The sequence below is a fragment of the Drosophila persimilis genome, unplaced genomic scaffold (genome assembly GCF_003286085.1).
Source record: "Drosophila persimilis strain 14011-0111.01,24,50 unplaced genomic scaffold, DperRS2 tig00000477-arrow-pilon, whole genome shotgun sequence".
In the NCBI taxonomy this organism is placed as follows: Eukaryota; Metazoa; Arthropoda; class Insecta; order Diptera; family Drosophilidae; genus Drosophila; species Drosophila persimilis.
In genome coordinates this window covers 4,785,917-4,810,300 of record NW_020825313.1, presented here as the reverse complement: position 1 = coordinate 4,810,300, position 24,384 = coordinate 4,785,917, and the positions used below count along the sequence as shown (strand labels likewise).

The window sequence follows — 24,384 nt, the reverse complement described above, 5'->3', positions numbered from 1 at the left end:
GGATAGTGTGGTCTCGATGTATCTGTGGTCAGAGAAGGAGTGGTCATCAAGGACTTGCCAACTCTTGGCTATGTCTAACAGGTTGGAAGACACTAGGGTGATGTCAATAACCTCCTGTCGATTTTTAATTATAAAAGTGGGGTCGTTGCCCCGATTACAAATAAATAGATTTGAGTTAAGGATGAAGCTGAAAAGTGACTCACCCCTTACATTTGTGTTCGAGCTCCCCCATTGAGTGTGGTGAGCGTTGGCATCGCAACCCTTTAATAGGTCTATGTCCGACCTCTCGCTGTCGCTGGCTAGTTTGCGAACAAGGTCGTTGGGGGGATCGTTTCCCTCATGGGCCATGTAGGACGACATCAGCCTTAGATGTGCCCCTTTCAGCTCTAGGCTTGCCGCCGTGTTGTCGCTATCGCTATAATTATGGAGCAGAAAGATATTAAGGTGCTTTCTGGCGAGAATGCAGGTGCGGGTTTTACCTTCATGTTGAGCTACAATTATCTTGTACTCCTTCGACCCTAATCCACAAACCTTGTCTCCCACTATCCAAGGTTCCTGGATCAGGGCTACGTCTGCTCCGCTCTCTTCGAGGCGGAGTATAAGAGCAGCGGATGCTGCTTTACAGTGGTGGAGATTGATCTGAAGGAGCCTCAGGGACATCCTTAGTGTTCTCCACCACTGTAATGTCGGCATCCGGATCGTCCTCGCCTTCCTCGTGGCAACACATCGCCTCGAAGTCGCATCTCAGCGTGCCATCGGTGGAGTAGCCCTCTGGGTCTATCTCTGTGTGCTCGTCGGGTGCTTCGATCTCCGAGGCAGCGTCCTGCTCGACTGGCTTGTCGACAGGACGTGCCTCGGCCGCCGCATCCGACTTGTAGACCTTTACGGTCACAGAGCTGAACCCAAAATTGAGCTCGCCTTTGGCAGCCTCAATCGGGGCCAGCGACTCTTTGTTGAGGACGACCACCGCCTGGTTTGTGGGGCCCTGTGTCGTCTCAACTTTGACCACCTTCCAATCCGCTGTTGGGAGGTGGGGATTGCATCTTTGCATCATTTTTAGGATGCGCTCCGGCTCCTTCATGGAGGCGGGCACCCAGACTCTCGCCCTTGGTCTACTGGGCACTTCGCTCCAGTCTACAGCGACGAGCTTCGCCCGTGGGTAGACTTCCCCGACTTGCGCTACCGCTTTGTACAGCTGTACGGAGCGCTCATCTTCACAGGCTACGATTTTTATGCAGCCCTGGTACCAGCCCATGTCTCTGCAGAGGGGGGGGGGGGGGGTCCAGGCAGCTCGAAGCAGCGGTCGGCCAGTGCCGCTTCCACCCAATTCCACTGGTTCCTAGGGATCCGGGAGTCCACGCTGCCTTTGTACAGGACGCCAATCAGCGTCCTTTCTCTGGCAATCTGCGCGAACGATGCGTTAGGCAGCACTCTGGAGCGCTTCGGTGTCGGCCCCGGAGTCTCTTGCGAGCGCTGCCTTTTTTGCTGAGGGGCTTCCTTCTTCGGTGCTTCCTTGCCAAAGTTCGGCAGCACCTTCGAGGCCCACTCGACCTTCTTAATCCATTTGTCCGTCGGGCTGGACATCTGGCTTGCGTTCTGCCGACGGAGTATGTTGCCAGCACTCCTTCTGTCGGCATATGTAAAGGATTTGGCTTTGACACTAGTAGATGGTGACTCATCCCCCTCCACTTTACCAGCAGGCAGAGCAGCCGCAGGATTGCATAGCCACTCTGCCAAGGTATCGGTTTTGGGAGCCAATTCACCACCCACCCCGACACCGGGATGGGACCCTTTGGGCTCTCCCTAGCATCTTCCGCCGCGCAGGTTTTCCCTGCTGATTTGCGGGTCGGGCCAGGCCTTTGGGCCGCTGCCTTCCCCTGTTTGGGATTGCTCCCTGTTGGCATTTGGGGAGTGCCAGACTCATTTTGTTTGTTTTTAAATTCTTCCATTCTTTTCCCACGAGCTGCAGAGAAGGGGTACGGTCCGTCCGGGCAGAGATCCACGTTGCCCGGATAAGGCATACTTAGAACAGGGGGCTGCCAAGTCCCTGAGCTCTCCGTTAACGACTGGGCTAGTTTTATATACCGGGCCCCCAGCCAGGCTGACTCTCGGCACGGGTCGAATAACACTCTTAGTCCGGCCCGGTGTGAGCTGAATGTGGGGGGTTGGGATGTGGGTAGGTAGTGTGTAGGGATAGGGGAGTGTGTGAGCTACTTATACGAGGCGGCACCACAAGCGCATCGTCAGTGTTGCTACTTCGCGAACACCCGCTGGCTGTCCGGGGCTGCTTATTTTCGGTACTCTCCCTAGGGATGTCCGATTATTCGCAGCTGACCTACCTATATGACCTGTATATAGGTAGGTCGTTCGCTATCCGCAACCTGCGACCCGTCCGGTGGCCTCAGCTAGGCCCCCTTTGAGCCACCTCACGAGCTCAACTATTATATACAAGTGTGATTAGTTTTATTTTCTATCAATTAAAAAAGTCTTTATATCCAATAAAATGAAAGTTATACAAAATAAACTATATAAAACCATGAAAAAGAACAAACCAAACGTAAAAAGGGTATGGTAAGTGTCGTCGGACGATAATTGACCGATATAGGCGGGGTAGTTTTAGATCTAGTATTTAATTTATATCGATAAAAGGTGAATTTCTAGCTACAAACGAACAGGCATACTTTCAGCTACCATGAGGTGCCGACAGGGTTTTAAGCTTCACTGTTTCACTGTCTCGTGGTTAAAGCAGGAGGACATACTGCGGTAAGAATTTTTTGTGTATCGACGTACTTTATAGAATAAAACAGCTTAGCAGCGGTGCGGCAGCTCAGAACCAGCAGGGGCCAGCAGCAGCAGCTGCATGCGACAATAACTGTTCTTGCCGATTGATTGATGCTGTTAAAGGCATCTCCGCGTGACCACCGACATGATATTTTATTCACAGTCCTAGGCAAGGAACTGCAAGGGCAATTTGCGCTGGAGTACAGGCAGTCAACCACCTCCAGTTAGAGAATTTCTAGGGATGCAGGCAGCGTCGATTTGAGCTGGGCTGCAGGCAGCGCCCAGAGGAACGCGGCCAGCGTGGATATTTGGACTGGGCTGCAGGCAGCGATCCAAAGCAGACGCAGGCAGCGTCGATTATCTGGAGCTTCTGGGAAATAGAAGGATGCAAAATTCTCCCAGAAGAAGTAACCGAATAATGGATGGGCAATCCACCACAACAACTAGTGCGTCTTCGCAATCTGGAAGTAGTGGTGCAGGAAACAGGCCGCCGAAGTCGAAAGTAATAGTTACGTCGGCTCCGCTGATTCCTAGCCAAACCACTACGGTCACCTTGGTAGTTTTACGACCAGAAGTTTTACGACCACAGCAGGAGTTTCCGCACTTGGACAGAACGAGCCACCTCTACTGCTGGATCTCTTGGTGAGAAGTGCATTGTTGGAGCAGGAGCTGGAAAGGATAAGAGGCAAGAGCCCAGAACAATGTGAGCACGTAATACCTAACGGGGTCGGAGTGAGCAGTCGCCATCTTATAGCGGACCACCACTGCTTGCGAGTAGCAGCTATTTTATGTCATTTTGCGCAACCAGTACAGCGCAGACAGCGCATGGAGTCGTGCCGCCGTGTGTAGGCATCTGCAACGTCACGACGCCGACGCCACTAGCTGGATCGTACGTCTGGACGACACCAAATGGAAGCAGTGGAAACTATATGCCCCGCAAGCTTCCTGATCTGCCTTTGAAGGTCAGCCCGAGGGTTGGGCGATCTTTCTTTGTACATATACTGAGACAACGCAAGCGTACAACTGTACAAATCTGGAGAACAACCAACGCGTGTTGAAGGCACTGAAGCACTTCACCGCGAGAGTGTCAAGTCTTTCTTGATTCATCCGAGCAACGTGAGAGCTGTTGTGGAGCAGCTGTGTTTCAGATATGGTCGACCGGAGTAGCTTATACGCAGCCAGCTCAGTGGAATACGAGAGGTGCCCAATATTTCGGAGCACAGCCTGACGAAGATTATTCCCTTTGCAACCCGTGTGAGTAATCTCACTGCCTTCTTGCAGTCAACGAGGGCAGATCAGCATTTAAGCAACCCAATACTTCTGGAAGAACTTGTGGCCAAACTCCGTACAAGCAAGCGAGTGGAGTGGGCAAGGCATGCTGTGACGATTATACCTTTCCCAACTATTGTGCATTTTAGTGCGTGGTGCGCTATCGTGGTGTGTACTATCGTGGACATCGAAGGGTGGGAACCAAGGCGCCGATTGCTACATGCAGGGATCGACCAATACCGCGGCGAGCAACAAGAGAGCCGTCTCAGAGGTTGTCCAATCTGTGGAGGGCAACATGCAGTTAAAGGCTGAAGGACTTCAGCGGAGCTTCTCCGCCAGACAGGTGGAGGTACGTGAGGAGGCATTAACTATGCTCTTCATGCCTACGAAGTGCTCATATGACTAGATCCTATTCAGTGGTTTGGAGGTGGATTCTCCAGGGAGCTAACCATCGTGGAACAGGCAAGCCAATTCGCTATGCGTTGTGAAACGTGTATTCCGTTTCGAGCCTGAGCAAGCCGATGCTGACTCTACACCGACGAGATGTTTAAGGCGTTAATGCTAGCCTGCCAATTAGGCCCCACACAAACGCAGTGACGAAGATATTCATTGGACTGGATCACGGACATTTGGGATTTCCAATTAGATCGTGACTGTTTGCCGGACAGGGACCATATGCGGCTGCAACTGAGCTGGGCTGGGTTGTCTTTGGGCCGGTAAGCGGGAAATCAAACATGCCTTCACCGCGGACCTGCCTCCTAGCTGTATGATTGGATGACATTATTCAGAGGATGGTAGAAGACTATTACGATGTTACCAACGTTACCAGACAGGACGTTTACATGCTTGTCGCAACTGTAATCTCGGAACGGGGCACAGGCGTCTCGGGTTCTTGGCTTGTCCTGAATCCGAGGCGACTACCTGTAGACCTCCATTTTACATCAGACTTCCCGGGGCACGCGGGCTATGCCCCGGGTGACTAAACCCTTCCCGTCTACTCGTGGGACCAACAATGCCAAACTCAAATTTAAATATTAAAAACACCGCAAAGGAGCTCGGTACTCCTCTTAAAGTGGCGGAGGGCAAAAACCATGCCTCTTCAACCGCATCTCTTCCCATCTTACTCTAGTAGACTGCTATTAGTAAACCTCCTATTCCCCTTAGTTAACCGTAGAAAAATGCTTGATGTGATTTTTATGCACAACTTGATCAGGGGTGACATAGACAGCCCTGAACTGTTGAGCCGCATAAACTTCACGATCCCTATTAGACTTACTAGAAGTTTTATACCGTTGTTCCTTCCACTTTGTAGATCGAATTATTCCTTGCATAAACCGTTTAGGGACTTATGCTCGGATTATAATTCCCTCTACCATATCATATCCACCACTAATTCTCTTCCTCTTATTAAATTACTAATCCTTACACATCTTTCTAGTAATTAGTAATTAGTAATTGTAGTGGTACTTTTATTTTTATTTTGAATGCATGCCCAGTTCTATTAGAAACTTTAGTGCTAATCTTCTCTAATATCTTTCCTGCATGCTCGCGTAACAGCCTTCTGCTGGTGTCACACGGGCCACTTGACGGTGCAGTAATTGCATCGCCTCTTGAAATATGTAGTCATTGCATGTCAACGTCCACTAAACAAGAATGTTTTAAAACTTCGCCCCGCCCACTTCCGCCCCCACAAAGGGCGAAAATCTGTGGCATCCACAGTTTCAAAGATACAAGAAAACAGAAGAAGCCGAATCGTAGAGGATGAATATATCTTCTAAAGTGCAAAATCTGAACCAGATCTTTTAAATATTATAGCCAGAATCAAGAAAACAACTTCATTCTCTCTCACTCTGTCTCTCTCTAACACACAGGTTTCATGGTCGGTTTTTCCTATTGTAAAATGTGAGTTGAAGGATCTCAGTGTCTATAAGAGCTAGAGTAACCAAATTTGGTATCCACACTCCTGTGATATCGGACCTTGACAAGTTTGTTTCAAAATTTCGCCCCACTCCCTTCCGCCCCCACAAACGACGAAAATCTGTGGAAAACTCATAGAGAATGACCATATCTATCAGATTGCTGAATCTGGATCAGATGGGATAATTTTTATAGCCGAAAGGAACGAATCAATTTTCAGTGGCTACGCAGCGCCTGACGACACGCCCAGATTATCTGTCATTCTCGCACGCACTCTTTGTCGTGTCGTTTAATATTAGCGGTGTCTTCCGCAGAAGAGCCATACTGACTAAGTATCGGGCATAAATCTTGAGTTGCGGTCGCCGCGGTCACAGCGTTCCCCCTCGTTATACCCGATACTCAAAATGAGTATAGGGGTATATTAGATTTGTGGTGAAAATTGATCTGTGTAAGGAATCGTAAGGAATGGCGCCACTCACTTCTGCTCCGCAAAGGACGAAAATCTGTGGCATCCGCAATCATAGAGAATGACCATATGTACCAGACTTCCGAATTTTGATCAGATCGGATTATTATTATAGCCAAAAGTAACAAAACCATTTTCTGTCGCTACGCACTCTTTGTCGTGTCGTTCAATGTAAGCGCCGTCTGGCGGAGGAGAGTCGTACCGACTATGTAACTCACAACGTTCTCCCTCGTTTATTTATTGCAAAGCTTGCAACATAGAAACTTTATATGACAATAAATGGCTAATTCCACGATTACTGTTAAGCTATTAAGCGTGTTGCGTGACCTTCCATCCATGTCGGCGATTATTAGTTATTGATCTTAATTATGAAGTCTAGTGTAAGTTAGGCTAGGGCAAAGCGGGAGCGCAATAAAAGCTCGCTCTCTCGCTCTTGGCGAATTCGCCCCGCTTTGCCACCGTAGGTTAGCTAGAGTAAGAGATTTGAATTGTGAAGGAAATATAGTTGTTCGCCAACATTGAAATAGATCGAGCGTATCAATTTTTCGCCCCGCCGAATAAATAATTTAAATTACAGCCACCCAAAGTTTTCGGTTAATTCATTAGAAAAACTCTTCTAATTTTTCATGGCGCCCCCGGGTGGACTGTAAAGTTAATTATAGGCAACAACAATAAGTGACAGTGACACAAGAAATTGCAGTATATGCAAACATATTCGTTGCCCGCGTCGTGGTGTGTGTCAATCGGCAATCAATTTGCATAATATCATCGCGTCGGTCGCGCCAAGAATAATTTTTGTGCAAGTTTCTGCTACCGCCAAGGGATGCCCTGCGATAAAGCCAGGAAAGTAGCAGTTGGATTCAAAGATCCAAAAGAGGAATCAGAGGTATTTGTGCAGAAAATTGAAGGCGGAGCAAAAGACATTCAGATCTCTCTTTGAGGTGTCTTGTGCTGAAAACATTGCACATCGCTTTCAATTCTAGGCACAGACGTATGATATACATATAGTAGAGCTTGATTGCATGCATTTTATTAGTAATTGCATAAATATAACTAAACACACATAAATACATACATATCGACACATACAGACATATGTGAACCGCTATTTGGACGCAACAGTTATATGTACATACATCTATCGTTTACTGCAATCACTGTCGTCCTCCCCCCCCCCTTTATTTTGTTCTACCTTTCTCGTCGTTAGAACCTCACAAGAAAGTTTGTTCGTTCGTTCACCCAAGCCACGGCGTATAGAAAGTTTCCACACATGTATACAAGCAGCAGCACCGGTGCATTATTTCGTTTTCGCTTTCGCTTCTCCACTGCTGCTTGCGTTGTATTTGTTGGGAGAATTTTCGTTGCCGCTCTTGAGCTTAACGGTGCGCCAAGTGACGCGCTACCCTGTATCTAACGGGTACATTCTTTTCGGCTGTTACTTGCCAAGTGACGCGCTACCCTGTGTCTAAGGGGTATATTGTTTTCGGCCGTCACTTGCAACTACTCTTTCCCTTGATACCTCGTGCCTCGACATTCAATTAAAATTCGTTTTCGATTATCGTTCTCGTTCAAACATTTAAAAAAAAACGAGGCGGAACGTTGTGAGTTGCTGCGGAGACCGCAACTCTACATTTATACCCGATACTTAATCAGCATGGCTCTCCTTCGGCAGACGCCGCGAACATTAAACGACACGACAAAGAGTGCTTGCGAGAGAGACAGAAAATCAGTCTGCGCGTGACCTCGGACGCTGCATAGCTACTGCAAATAGATTAGTTTCTTTTGTCTAAAAAATAATCCAATCTTATCCAGATTCAGCAACCGGATAGATATGGTCATTCTCTATGATTGTGCGTTTTTAGTTTTCTCGATTCTGCAATATTGTGGATGCAACAGATTTTCGTCCTTTGTGGTGGCGGAAGAGGTGAGGCGAAATTTTGAGGTATACGTTTTATAGTGAGCTCTAACAGGCGGGCGGATACAAAATTTGGTTGCTCCAGCCTTAATAGTTTCCGAGATTTGTGGATGCGGTGGGGGGAAGGGGGTGTGGCGAAGTGTTGAGACCAAACGGTCAAGGTCCGATATCAGAGGAGTGTGGATCAAAAATATGGTTGCTCTAGCTCTTATAGTATCTGAGATCCTTTAACTCACATTTTACAATTGGCAAAACCGACCATGAAACCTCTGTGTTAGAGAGAGACAGAGCGAAAGAGAATGAAATTTTTTCTTGATTCTGGCTATAATTATACGATCTGTTTCAGATTTTTCATTCTAGAAGATATAGTCATCCTCCACGATTTTGCGTTTTCTGTTTTCTCGTATCTTTGAAATTGTGGATGCCACAGATTTTCGCTTTTGTGGGGGCGGAAGTGGGTGGGGCAAAGTTTTGAAATATTCTTGCACAACGAAAGGCGCCTTTCAGCGAGGGACCACTGTATTGAAGCTGTAAGTGACCCAATTTCCTTGTTCTCTTTTGCGCCTGAATTCGTAAAATCGTAAAAGGCATGCGCAGTGGCCAGCCGCTGCTGATAAGAGAACGCAACGCTTGCGTTACCCACGCTCGAAGCTTTTCGTTCTCGTCGTTGCCAATTCTGCTTTAGGCTTGCAGTGCTCGCTTTCCGTGCATTTTTGTAATGCATTGAAACGTAGCAGACAAATACACTAAACAAAAAAAAAAATTTTTTTTAATCTCCTTAAACCAACAACCATAAAAATGTTTTTTTATTTTTAATTAAATTTCGTTTTGGCTCACCATGGCGGATCGCTGGTCTGACCCCCGCGGCTTTTTATAATTTTTTTCCCGTTTTTTCTTTATACATATTTAATTTCCTTATTTCTAATATCATATATTATATTCATATACCCTATCGTTTATATATACATACCTCTATAAATATCTAAAACTTTTCTCTTTCTCCTTTAGTGATTAAGCCTCATATTTTTCCATTTTCATTACAAATTTTTTCCCTTGATTTGCCTACTAGTTGTAATTAAAGACTTGTGTTCTTTCTAGTATTAAGCCCAGAGAAATATATTGAATTTTGTCAGCCATGAATATGGAGTAGACTTCTAATTTCCTAGTGACATGGTGATGTCATCGGGTACGGTGAGAATATTAGGGATTTCCAGAACCTTTCGCACCACTGGAAATGGGTCGTGTGGGTCGACTTCCATCTCAAGGCCTCACGCCCGCGATATTTTTGGAACATCCCGACGAAAGCCCCTAGTACTTTCGAGTACGCCCTATGTATGATTGTGCCATTTCATTTCGGTTATGCTCGGAATAGGCAAATTGTTGTTTTCGGAGTTAGCTCCCTGTAGAGTCACGGGATTCTAAAATTTTAAAGTTTATGTAGTAGGAGTCGAGACGCGGTCAAAAGAACCCCCCCCCCCCCCAAGTTACCGAATGAGCACGGAACCAGAGAATCCCCACCGGCAGTGACCTCGACATCCCCTCCAATCCATCCCCTACTGACGTATAGAAATATATAGTTGACTTGTTACAATACTTTATGGGGTCGGAAACGATTCCTTCTGGTCGTTACACACATCCACTTTTACCACAAATCTAATATACCACAATACTCATTTTGAGTATCGGGTATAAAAATAATAATAATAAATAAATAAATAGAAATAATAGTGGTTTGTTGCGTAAAATCTTCATACACAAATATTATGGCAGAAAACAGTAAATCCACTCTTGAAGACTTAAAGATTAAGCTCAAAAGTCGAGTAAAAAGCATTCGCCGCTTAGAGGATCGATTAGATCAAGGGTCGATTCCTTTGCAATTACCGGAATTACAATGTAGATTAGATTGTTTGAATGCTTCAATTGAAAAGGCTAACCATTTGCAGGAGCAAATCGAGGACATAACAGGTGATGATGCATATGCAGCCGAGTTGGAAGAGCTGACGATTGTCACCAAGGGAAAGATAATGCTTATCGCCGCCTTTGATGCAGCAAGCGAGACGAAGCCAGTGTCTTCTTCAGCCCCAACTCATGCTAGACTTCCGAAATTGGCATTACCCAAATTTAGTGGTAAACACTCGGAATTCAAAAATTTCATTAGCCTTTTTGAGAGACTAGTCCATAGCGACAACAGCATACCGGTGATCGAAAAACTTAATCATTTGATTTCGTGCCTCTCTGATGAAGCATTAGGAACAATAAAGGCGTTCCAAGTCACCGAGGCAAATTAAGGAAAGGCCATGGCTGGCCTAAAACGAGTATATCACAACGATTATTTGATTTTCACGAATAATATTTCCACATTGTTCAATCTGCCGACAATATCGCATCAATCTGCATCATCTCTAAGAACTCTAATCGATACTGTTTCGTCGATTTTCGGATCGTTACTGTTGATCGGTGATGATACAAAAATTTCGAATGCAATGCTCATTCATCTCGTTTTAAACAGAGTCGACCCACTGACGAAACAAAAGTGGGATGAACAGCTTACTTATGAGAAGTTGCCGCTTTGGTCCGACTTTGAGAAAGTCTTGAATCGTCGATACCAGCATCTGTCTGCTGAAGAATCGACCAAGCCAAGGCAAGACAAAGTCATGCCAAGCAAGCAACATAATCGCAGTTCATTTACTTGTTCTTCCACTTCCACGAACAGTAGAACTCAGCAAACTTGTAGCTACTGCAATTCAGGAGACCATGTAGTGTCAAATTGCCCTCCATTTTCGCGTCTCTCGGTGATGCAAAGGTTTGAGTTTGCTAAGTCGGCATCCCTATGCATTAATTGTCTGCGAAAAGGCCACGGTGTTGTAAAATGCAAAGCCAATAAATGTCGAGTGTGCAGCCGCTCACATCATACATTATTGCATCGATACACAGTGTCGGCTAATAGTCTCGCGTTGCCACCACCCCAAGAGAGTCCTTCTCCTCCATCAAATCAGAATCAACCTTCCACGTCACATGTTTTGCATGCGACAGCGTTGGACAGGGTAATTCTGGCTACGTCGATCGTAAACGTCCGAACTAAGAGCGGTGAACACATTCTGGCCAGAGCTCTGCTCGACTCTGGATCACAAACAAATTTCATTACCGAGGACCTCGCTAATCGCTTACAGATCCGTAGAGAGGAGTCCTGTATTAACTTGCTTGGAATTGGTGAATCTAATTCTCAAGTAAAGGATAAAATACACACAGTGGTGAAGTAGCGAATAAATGGTAGTGAGTTATCCTTTGATTTTTGCATCCTGAAATCAATATCAGGTTATCACTCTGACCAGTCAGTGAATGTGACTGACTGGCGAATCCCAGAGAACCTACCACTGGCAGACCCTTATTGCTACAAGCCACAAAGAATAGATATGTTAATTGGAGAAGAATCGTTCTTTGAATTATTAGCTGTTGGTCAAATTAAACAAGGTCCAAGGTTTCCAACTCTTCAGAAAACCCTTCTTGGTTGGGTTGTGTCGGGAAAATATGTTTCCAGGAGTTCTGCTCCTCAAATTACAAACAGTTTGAGTTGCAGTGAAGAGTTGCTAGTATCCATCGATAGGACCTTGAAAAAGTTTTGGTCACTGGGAGAAATGCCATCTACCAAGAAAATTGCCACACCTGAGCACAAGCTATGTGAAGAACACTATCGTAAGACGACTCAGGTACTATCATCAGGTCGGTTCGAAGTAGGGCTCCCGTTTAAATCAGATCCAAATTGTTTAGGCAACTCCTTTGAGGTTGCGAAACGGCGGTTTTTGTCGCTTGAAAGACGATTGCATCGTGACCCTGAGTTGAAGAAAATGTACTTGGAATTCATGGAAGAGTACCTCTCCTTAGATCATATGTCTCCTACTGACAATACGATTCCTTCTACTCCACACTACGTAATCTCTCATCAGTGTGTTCTGAGGCCCCAAAGTACGTATACCAAGCTCCGAGTCGTGTTCGATGCTTCGTCCAAGACGTCCTCACAGGTGGCCTTAAATGACATTCTGATGGTGGGACCTACCATTCAAGAGGAATTATACTCGACACTGCTCCGTTTCCGTCTGCATAGGTTTGCCCTGACTGCTGATGTTAAAAAGATGTATCGCCAAGTGATGGTGAACGAAGCGGATCGGCAGTTTCAGCTCATAGTGTGGAGAAGAGACCCTTCTGAATCCTTGAGATTATACAAGCTCAACACTGTAACCTATGGGACTGTACCAGCCCCATTCTTAGCTATCCGGTGTTTGAAAAGGTTGAGTGAGTCTGCGAAGCTCTCATTCCCTAGAGCTGCTAACGTTATTGGGTCCGACTTTTACGTCGATGACTTGTTGACTGGTGCTGCATGCGTAGAGGAGCTAAGGGCAATTAAGTCCGAAGTGTCTCAGGTTCTTCAGACCGCAGGGTTTGAGTTGACTAAGTGGTTTTCAAACTCACCCGAGATCACCGCATCTGAGAGCACAGCCAAACCCATAATTCAGAGTCGACAAAGGCGTTAGGAATCTCATGGTTACCTACCTTTGAGTTCAAAATTGACAATTCAGTTATGGGTCTCCGAGCGACAAAACGGAACATACTATCGGTGACATCACAGTTGTTTGACCCCCTTGGTTTATTAAGTCCTATCGTTATAAAAGGCAAGATCCTATTGCAGGAGCTTTGGCTTAACATATCTCGGTTTGTGTATTCCGATCCGATGTCAGCGGTTCAAATACATGCCTTTGCTGACGCCTCCATGAGAGCCTATGGAGCGGGCGTCTATATACGTAGCAGAACTGCAGAAGGTTTAAAAATATCATTGTTGACTTCGAAATCCAAAGTAGCGCCGCTCAAAACCAAAACGCTCCCAAGGCTTGAGATATGTGCCGCTCACCTTCTCGCAGATCTCTGTCACAGAATCAAGCCCCTATTAAACGTGCCCATTGAACGAGTCGTTTATTGGTCGGATTCAGAGGTAACTCTTCATTGGATCCGGTCTCATCCATTGTCGACTTTCGTTTCAAATAGAGTGGCTGAGATTCAAGAGTGGTCAGATGTTGCTACGTGGCGGCATGTACCCACGAAACAGAACCCAGCAGATATTGTGTCAAGAGGTTGTGACGTCGACGAAATCGTTCAGTCAAATTGGTTCGAAGGACCATAATTTCTGAAAGATGAAGAAGAAAACTGGCCCAAGAACGCCCATTTCGAACACTCCGATGATATTCAGCTGGAAAAGAGGAAGACTGCGGTCGGGCTGACCGCTGCTGTGCGAAGCTCGGAGCTGTTAGATGTCATCGAGGGATTCTCGTCACACCTCAAACTGCTTAGAGTGTTCGTGTATGTGTTCCGCTTTATAAGAAAATGTAAAGACCCAAGCCTAAATTTCGAAAAAACTATCTCACCGACCGAATACAATGAAGCCTTTTATAAAATTGTCGAAATCGTCCAGCATCACGAGTATCAAGGAGAAATCGAAAAGGTTAGGAAAGGATCTACAATTGGTCCTAGTATTCAGCGGTTGAACCCTTTCATCCATGAAGACACAGGGACTTGGTGCAACTTTTCGTTGTTGTGAGTGGGGGGGCGACTAGCCAAAGCTTCTATATCATACGATGGCAAGTTTCCTCTGCTTTTGACTAAGCGCTCGCAATTCGTGCGTTTGGATAGTGAACGCTCAGGAGGTCTGCCGTCAGACAGTTCGATCGTGTATGCGCTGTTTTAAATACAAGCCTCGATTGCTGACGCAACTCATGGGGAATTTACCCGCAGATCGACTCCGTGCTCTCCGCCCATTTTCAATTTGCGGCGTTGATTTTTGTGGACCAGTGCACACGACATTGAAAATTCGCGGAAGGATACAAGTCATACATTTCGCTTTTTGTTTGTTTTGCGTCCAAGGCGGTTCACCTAGAAATAGTTTCCGATCTAACCACTGACTGTTTTTTGTTGGCTTTCCAAAGGTTCGTCGGGCGCCGAGGATATCCCCAAGTCGCTCATTGCGACAACGGGACGAACTTCGTCGGAGCGAGCCGCCATCTCAGCGCTCTGCGGATCAGGCTCAAGGAGCAGGGAGACACAATTCGCGACTTCGGGTCAAAAAACGGATGCGAATTTGCGTTCATACCGCCGCGAGCTCCTCACATGGGAGGGCTATGGAAGGTAGGTGTAAAAACTGCCAAGGGCCTACTCCTACGGGCGGTAGGCAGCGCGCTCCTAACCGCCGAAGAGCTCGCCACAGTCCTCGTCGGAATCGAGGCCATAATGAACTCGAGGCCGCTGGGAGCCATCAGCCAAGATCCAAGCGATGGCGAGGCCCTAACACCCGGTCAACTGCTGACAGGCGGGTCGCTCATCGCCCCCCCAGCACTGCGGACTCCGGACCAGGAGAGTCTCAGTTGCTTGCGGCGATGGCGACTTGTCTCGTCAGTCAGGCGAGCGTTTTGGCAGCGATGGTCCCGCGAATATGTCCTGGGGGTGCAAATTCGGGGCAAATGGCACCAGCAACCGAACCCCGAGGAAGGAGACCTCGTCATCGTGGCCGAGGACAATCTGCCGCCTCAGGAGTGGCTCGTGGGGAGGGTCATCGCCACGCACGCAGGAGAGGACGGCATGGTCAGGGTCGTCGAAATAAGGACTAGACTGGAGCGGTTTTTCGGCGGGCCATACACATATTAGCGCCGCTCCCAATGTGTTGAAGCCGATGCATGCGTTCAACGGGGCCGGTGTTGCGTGACCTTCCATCCATGGCGGCGATTATTAGTTATTGATCTTAATTAGGAAGTCTAGTGTAAGTTAGGCTAGGGCAAAGCGGGAGCGCAATAAAAGCTCGCTCTCTCGCTCTTGGCGAATTCGCCCCGCTTTGCCACCGTAGGATAGCTAGAGTAAGAGATTTGAATTGTGAAGGAAATATAGTTGTTCGCCAACATTGAAATAAATCGAGCGTATCAATTTTTCGCCCCGCCGAATAAATAATTTAAATTACAGCCACCCAAAGTTTTCGGTTAATTCATTAGAAAAACTTTTCTACTTTTTTAAAGCGTTTTTAATAACTGTTGCAATTTGAAGTTAATGAAAGTCGAAAGGCTGTTTATAATTCACAATTTATTTGCATATGTAAACCAACTTATCGCGTATGTACATATGGGGATGATTGGGCGAACGATTGATGCGAGGATGTTAATCTAATAGCTGCGACGATTAGCTCAAGACTGAAAATGCAAGGGCTGACGGGACAAATGGCCGGGCCCTATGCAGCTAGCTTAGACGCGAGCGAGAGAGTATGATAGCCCGAGAGCGTTAGAGCTGCTCGGGGACGCTGTTAAGCCGAGTCCGAGAGATTGCGACATAAGGAGACGAAAGAATTCCGCTGCATGCGCATATGCGGTAGCAAATGATCTTTGCAGTGGGGGCATTGGAAACGACAACACCAAAATGCATTTCCTTTGGGCCGCACCACTGGCAATAATTTAAAATATTTAAGCTGCTTGACCCGACAATTACCAAATATAATAAATAAGACAAATCAGAAATTCAAAAACTATGAATTAAAAGTGTTTTGATCAGAGCTCGAAAATAACGGTCAAAACTTTTTTCCTGTGTGGTCGGTCTAGTCACTGACAAAACAGAAAACCACGTACACTCGCTTTCTCACTGAGCAAAACATTTTCTGTCTTCGCTTGTGTTATATGTTTTTTGTGTCCGGTCGAGACGACGGCACTAACAACACTTTACACATATACAAGATTTGTATAGATTTGCAAAGTTTCTGATTTTTGCTAATTCCTTTAAGCGTCAATAGTCAACACATTTCAGTCAAGACACATTTGTCGTTTGTTCGCGACAAATTGCCCAGTAAAAGACAGTAGCAAAAGAGGCTAAAAATCTGTCGTTGCTTGAGTGAATTGAGCAAAAACTAATTTGATCTTTTCTCAATGTGTCGCCCAAATAAGAGTTTTGCTCATACACCACGAAACTGTGAAACCATATTTGCGAACTGAGAGATAGCTTCGTGTCACTGTGATTGCCAACTATGTATAAATAAACCCTGCTTAACATTTTAAATGCAAAATTCTTGATGAATTTTTCTGTACTATCTAACTTTGCAACATTAAAATGGAATTTTAGTTATATTTCGATTAATGAATGGTCTAATAGCTTTTAATTTGTCTGGCTTTTCGTTATAGCGTGGACCACGGCTTCCAAGGTGTAGTCAAGCGACACGGCTACATGGGCATGCCTGCTTCACATGGCGTTACCAAGACTCATCGCCGTCCCGGTAACATTGGAGGTGGTGGCGAAAAGGGACGTGTCTGGAATGGTACAAAGATGCCTGGTCATATGGGTAATCGTTGGCGTGTTCTTAAAGGCCTGCGAATTTGGCGCACTAACGCAAAGTACAATGTCATGTGGGTGCAAGGTAGCTCAGTGCCTGGACCTACCGGTGGCCTCGTATATATATACGATACGATTTTGCCCCTGAGGAAGCTGAAGCAAGCTCCGCCATTTCCGACATTTTGCGGTGAGGTGGACACTACTTTTGAGGACATTTGGTATGAACAGATGCACAAATTTAAGGATGAAACTATTATATAAAAGTGTGATTAGTTTTATTTTCTATCAATTAAAAAAGTCTTTATATCTAATAAAATGAAAGTTATACAAAATAAACTATATAAAACCATGAAAAAGAACAAACCAAACGTAAAAAGGGTATGGTAAGTGTCGTCGGACGATAATTGACCGATATAGGCGGGGTAGTTTTAGATCTAGTATTTAATTTATATCGATAAAAGGTGAATTTCTAGCTACAAACGAACAGGCATACTTTCAGCTACCATGAGGTGCCGCCAGGGTTTTAAGCTTCACTGTTTCACTGTCTCGTGGTTAAAGCAGGAGGACATACTGCGGTAAGAATTTTTTGGCAATATTTTGCTAGGTTGTGTATCGACGTACTTTATAGAATAAAACAGCATAGCAGCGGTGCGGCAGCTCAGAACCAGCAGGGGTCAGCAGCAGCAGCTGCATGCGACAATAACTGTTCTTGCCGATTGATTGATGCTGTTAAAGGCATCTCCGCGTGACCACCGACATGATATTTTATTCACAGTCCTAGGCAAGGAACTGCAAGGGCAATTTGCGCTGGAGTACAGGCAGTCAACCACCTCCAGTTAGAGAATTTCTAGGGATGCAGGCAGCGTCGATTTGAGCTGGGCTGCAGGCAGCGCCCAGAGGAACGCGGCCAGCGTGGATATTTGGACTGGGCTGCAGGAAGCGATCCAAAGCAGACGCAGGCAGCGTCGATTATCTGGAGCTTCTGGGAAATAGAAGGATGCAAAATTCTCCCAGAAGAAGTAACCGAATAATGGATGGGCAATCCACCCCCACAACAACTAGTGCGTCTTCGCAATCTGGAAGTAGTGGTGCAGGAAACAGGCCGCCGAAGTCGAAAGTAATAGTTACGTCGGCTCCGCTGATTCCTAGCCAAACCACTACGGTCACCTTGGTAGTTTTACGACCAGAAGTTTTACGACCACAGCAGGAGTTTCCGCACTTGGACAGAACGAGCCACCTCTACTGCTGGATCTCTTGGTGAGAAGTGCATTGTTGGAGCAGGAGCTGGAAAGGACAAGAGGCAAGAGCCCAGAACAATAGGAGCACGTAATACCTAACGGGGTCGGAGTGAGCAGCGCATGGAGTCGTGCCGCCGTGTGTAGGCATCTGCAACGTCACGACGCCGACGCCACTAGCTGGATCGTACGTCTGGACGACACCAAATGGAAGCAGTGGAAACTATATGCCCCGCAAGCTTCCTGATCTGCCATTGAAGGTCAGCCCGAGGGTTGGGCGATCTTTCTTTGTACATATAATGAGACAACGCAAGCGTACAACTGTAAAAATCTGGGGAACAACCAACGCGTGTTGAAGGCACTGAAGGACTTCACCGCGAGAGTGTCAAGTCTTTCTTGATTCATCCGAGCAACGTGAGAGCTGTTGTGGAGCAGCTGTGTTTCAGATATGGTCGACCGGAGTAGCTTACACGCAGCCAGCTCAGTGGAATACGAGAGGTGCCCAATATTTCGGAGCACAGCCTGACGAAGATTATTCCCTTTGCAACCCGTGTGAGTAATCTCACTGCCTTCTTGCAGTCAGCGAGGGCAGATCAGCATTTAAGCAACCCAACACTTCTGGAAGAACTTGTGGCCAAACTCCGTACAAGCAAGCGAGTGGAGTGGGCAAGGCATGCTGTGACGATTATACCTTTCCCAACTATTGTGCATTTTAGTGCGTGGTGCGCTATCGTGGTGTGTACTATCGTGGACATCGAAGGGTGGGAACCAAGGCGCCGATTGCTACATGCAGGGATCGACCAATACCGCGGCGAGCAACAAGAGAGCCGTCTCAGAGGTTGTCCAATCTGTGGAGGGCAACATGCAGTTAAAGGCTGAAGGACTTCAGCGGAGCTTCTCCGCCAGACAGGTGGAGGTACGTGAGGAGGCATTAACTATGCTCTTCATGCCTACGAAGTGCTCATATGACTAGATCCTATTCAGTGGTTTGGAGGTGGATTCTCCAGGGAGCTAACCATCGTGGAACAGGCAAGCCAATTCGCTATGCGTTGTGAAACGTGTATTCCGTTTCGAGCCTGAGCAAGCCGATGCTGACTCTACACCGACGAGATGTTTTAGGCGTTAATGCTAGCCTGCCAATTAGGCCCCACATAATCGCAGTGAGGAAGATATTCATTGGACTGGATCACGGACATTTGGGATTTCCAATTAGATCGTGACTGTTTGCCGGACAGGGACCATATGCGGCTGCAACTGAGCTGGGCTGGGTTGTCTTTGGGCTGGTAAGCGGGAAATCAAACATGCCTTCACCGCGGACCTGCCTCCTAGCTGTATGATTGGATGACATTATTCAGAGGATGGTAGAAGACTATTACGATGTTACCAACGTTACCAGACAGGACGTTTACATGCTTGTCGCAACTGTAATCTCGGAACGGGGCACAGGCGTCTCGGGTTCTTGGCTTGTCCTGAATCCGAGGCGACTACCTGTAGACCTCCATTTTACATCAGACTTCCCGGGGCACGCGGGCTATGCCCCGGGTGACTAAACCCTTCCCGTCTACTCGTGGGACCAACAATGCCAAACTCAAATTTAAATATTAAAAACACCGCAAAGGAGCTCGGTACTCCTCTTAAAGTGGCGGAGGGCAAAAACCATGCCTCTTCAACCGCATCTCTTCCCATCTTACTCTAGTAGACTGCTATTAGTAAACCTCCTATTCCCCTTAGTTAACCGTAGAAAAATGCTTGATGTGATTTTTATGCACAACTTGATCAGGGGTGACATAGACAGCCCTGAACTGTTGAGCCGCATAAACTTCACGATCCCTATTAGACTTACTAGAAGTTTTATACCGTTGTTCCTTCCACTTTGTAGATCGAATTATTCCTTGCATAAACCGTTTAGGGACTTATGCTCGGATTATAATTCCCTCTACCATATCATATCCACCACTAATTCTCTTCCTCTTATTAAATTACTAATCCTTACACATCTTTCTAGTAATTAGTAATTAGTAATTGTAGTGGTACTTTTATTTTTATTTTGAATGCATGCCCAGTTCTATTAGAAACTTTAGTGCTAATCTTCTCTAATATCTTTCCTGCATGCTCGCGTAACAGCCTTCTGCTGGTGTCACACGGGCCACTTGACGGTGCAGTAATTGCATCGCCTCTTGAAATATGTAGTCATTGCATGTCAACGTCCACTAAACAAGAATGTTTTAAAACTTCGCCCCGCCCACTTCCGCCCCCACAAAGGGCGAAAATCTGTGGCATCCACAGTTTCAAAGATACAAGAAAACAGAAGAAGCCGAATCGTAGAGGATGAATATATCTTCTAAAGTGCAAAATCTGAACCAGATCTTTTAAATATTATAGCCAGAATCAAGAAAACAACTTCATTCTCTCTCACTCTGTCTCTCTCTAACACACAGGTTTCATGGTCGGTTTTTCCTATTGTAAAATGTGAGTTGAAGGATCTCAGTGTCTATAAGAGCTAGAGTAACCAAATTTGGTATCCACACTCCTGTGATATCGGACCTTGACAAGTTTGTTTCAAAATTTCGCCCCACTCCCTTCCGCCCCCACAAACGACGAAAATCTGTGGAAAACTCATAGAGAATGACCATATCTATCAGATTGCTGAACCTGGATCAGATGGGATAATTTTTATAGCCGAAAGGAACGAATCAATTTTCAGTGGCTACGCAGCGCCTGACGACACGCCCAGATTATCTGTCATTCTCGCACGCACTCTTTGTCGTGTCGTTTAATATTAGCGGTGTCTGCCGGAGAAGAGCCATACTGACTAAGTATCGGGTTTAAATCTTGAGTTGCGGTCGCTGCGGTCACAGCGTTCCCCCTCGTTATACCCGATACTCAAAATGAGAATAGGGGTATATTAGATTTGTGATGAAAATGGATCTTTACAACGTCCAGAAGGAATCGTTTCCGACCCCATAAAGTATATATATTGTTGAGCAGCATCAATGGCCGAGTCGATTGAGTCCTGTCTGTCTGTCCGTCCCTATGAGCGCTTAGTGCTATAAGACCAGAGCTAGAGCAACGACATTTTGTATCCAGACTTCTGCGATATGTCACTGTTACAAGTGTATTTCAAAATTGGCGCCACTCACTTCTGCTCCGCAAAGGACGAAAATCTGTGGCATCTGCAATCATAGAGAATGACCACATGTACCAGAATGCCGAATTTTGATCAGATCGGATTATTATTATAGCCAAAAGTAACAAATCAATTTTCTGTCGCTACGCACTCTTTGTCGTGTCGTTCAATGTTAGCGCCGTCTGGCGGAGGAGAACCGTACCGACTATGTAACTCACAACGTTCTCCCTCGTTTATTTATTGCAAAGCTTGCAACATAGAAACTTTATATGACAATAAATGGCTAATTCCACGATTACAAAATATAATAAATAAGACAAATCAGAAATTCAAAAACTATGAATTAAAAGTGTTTTGATCAGAGCTCGAAAATAGCGGTCAACACTTTTTTCCTGTGTGGTCGGTCTGGTCACTGACAAAACAGAAAACAACGTACACTCGCTCTCTCACTGAGCAAAACATTTTCTGTCTTCGCTTGTGTTATATGTTTTTTGTGTCCGGTCGAGACGACAACACTAACAACACTTTACACACATACAAGATTTGTATAGATTTGCAAAGTTTCTGATTTTTGCTAATTCCTTTAAGCGTCAATAGTCAACACATTTCAGTCAAGACACCTTTGTCGTTTGTTCGCGACAAATTTCCCAGTGAAAGACAGTAGCAAAAGAGGCTAAAAATCTGTCTTTACTTGAGTGAATTGAGCAAAAACTAATTTGATCTTTTCTCAATGTGTCGCCCAAATAAGAGTTTTGCTCATACACCACGAAACTGTGAAACCATATTTGCGAACTGAGAGATAGCTTCGTGTCACTGTGATTGCCAACTATGTATAAATAAAACCTGCTTAACATTTTAAATGTAAAATTCTTGATGAATTTTTCTGTACTATCTAACTTTGCAACATTAAAATGGAATTTTAGTTATATTTCGATTAATGAATGGTCTAATAGCTTTTAATTTGTCTGGCTCTTCGTTATAGCGTGGACCACGGCTTCCAAGGTGTAGTCAAGCGACACGGCTACAAGGGCATGCCTGCTTCACATGGCGTTACCAAGACTCATCGCCGTTCCGGTAACATTGGAGGTGGTGGCAAAAAGGGACGTGTCTGGCCTGGTACAAAGATGCCTGGTCATATGGGTAATCGTTGGCGTGTTCTTAAAGGCCTGCGAACTTGGCGCACTAACGCAAAGTCCAATGTCATGTGGCTGCAAGGTAGCCCAGTGCCTGGACCTACCGGTGGCCTTGTATATATATGTAGGGTTGGCAGCCCTTTAATGAGTATCGATCTATCGCTAGGGATAGTCAAGGGTATGAGAGGAAGATATATCGATAGCTAAGTAAGAGTTCGACTGCGGGAGCGAGTAGACGTGCAGAGAAGAACGTGTTAAGAAAAAGAAACTTATTGTAACCATTTATTAAAAGTTTTTGGAGCGGATTCTTACTCACTTGTAGGAAGCTCACCAAGGATCCCTACAATTTGGTGGCCCGTCCGGGATAGAACCACAAGTGAATGTGTATTCGTGTACAAGTTGCCAATACCATCAAGTTTTGCGCAAAATTGTGAAATTACGACCAACGAAGCAACGAAGACGAAAGCAGATGCCGAGAAGCGGCAGTGAGAAATTAAAATAAAGAGGAAAGAGGATGCAAAACGACAGTATTCGTTTTCGTCAAAGTGCAGAGAGCAGAGGTAGCGAACGACGAAGAGCTACAGAGCTACAAAACGACGCAGACCCGAAAACGACGAGGAAAGAGGACGCAAAACGACACTATTCGTTTTCGTCAAAGTGCAGAGGTAGCTACAGAAGAAGAGCTACAGAGCTACAAATGAACGAGGCTACAAAATAAACGCAGACCCGAAAATAAAGCGGAAAGAGGACACAAAACGGCATTATTCGTTTTCGTCAAAAGAGCAAGGCAAACGGGAAAGAGTGAAAAGCCAACGACGAAAGTACAGAGCAAAGAGGACTGAAGAGACGTTCAGATTGCGAACGTTTCTGCACGCAGCAAACGACGAAGCAACAACAGTGGCACTTCGCACGGCCACGTGCGGCTTGTATACCCTGCGAACGACAACGACGTGTAGAAGACAAAGAAGAAGAACGCATCGTTTGTCTGCGTGTATTGGAAAAGACGATTCTCACACCTGATAGACATCATACGCAAGTATTGAATATACGGAACAGATTTAAGGTGTTACAAATTTTAGGAAGCGGATTCAACGTAAACTATATTTTAGCTAATAGTGTAATATGCAACGCGAAGAAATTTTAGTCCTAACCGTAGCAGAGTTGAGAAAAAAATTGAAAGAGCTACATCTGCAGCATTCAGGTGTTAAATCAGTTTTACGGGAGAGACTATATTCGTTTTTTAGACTAGATCAAGACGAAAACAAAGAATCTATATACGAAGAAACGATATAACAATATAACAATAAACAATATAACTGGGGACGAACAGACAGAAGACGCGCCAATTTTAAATTCGGGTAAGCGAAGCAGCAGTTGGTAGTTCAGTAAACATGGCGTTCACATTAAGAGACATCGAAGATTCCCTTTCAGCATTTACGGGCAATGGTTCTACGGATGTTGATGACTGGCTACGTGACTTTGAACTTAATGCCTTAACAATGAATTGGAATGATTTGCAAAAGTTTATTTATGGCAGGACATTAGTGAAAGGTGCAGCGAAATTATTTTTGACCAGTCAATCTGGCATTAATGATTGGAATTCTCTGAAGGAAGCACTAAAAAGTGAATTTAGTGAGAAGTTAACGGCAAAGCAAGTTCATAAGCTATTTGAAAATAAAAAGAAGACCCATAAGGAGACTTTAATTGAATATTTTTATAGCATGTGTACCTTGGCAAGTCAATCCCAGCTAGATGAAGAAAGTATTATTGAATATATTATTGAGGACTTTCCAGACTCCAAGCAAAACAAAAGCTGTCTGTACCAAGCAAACAATTTTAAAGAATTTCGTGAGCAAATTAAGATTTATGAAAAGATCAGTGCGAATCAAGGAAGTACGCTAAGGGCAAAACCAAAGTTAGAGAATAGTTCGGTAAAAATCAAGGATGAAAGGCGTTGCTTCAAATGTGGAGGTAGTAATCATATTGCAAGGAAAGTGCCGTCAAATGTTTTAATTGCAATCAACTAGGTCACAAGGCAAATCAATGCGAGGCAAAAAGTTTACGAATGGTAACAGAGAAGTAAATTTAAAATGTCCAGCAACTTTCTTAGACCAGTTTTAATAGGGCTTTTAAGAATGTCGAAATTGGTAATGAAGATATCACTGCATTGTTTGATTCTGGCAGCGATATTTGTACCA

The 24,384-nt window shown here is 45.4% G+C and overlaps 1 pseudogene; it reads left to right on the top strand.

Moving 5' to 3' along the window:
- The first annotated feature begins 2,536 nt into the window (after positions 1–2,536).
- LOC113566074 lies at positions 2,537–16,952 on the top strand (annotated as a pseudogene).
- The last annotated feature ends 7,432 nt before the right edge of the window (positions 16,953–24,384 follow it).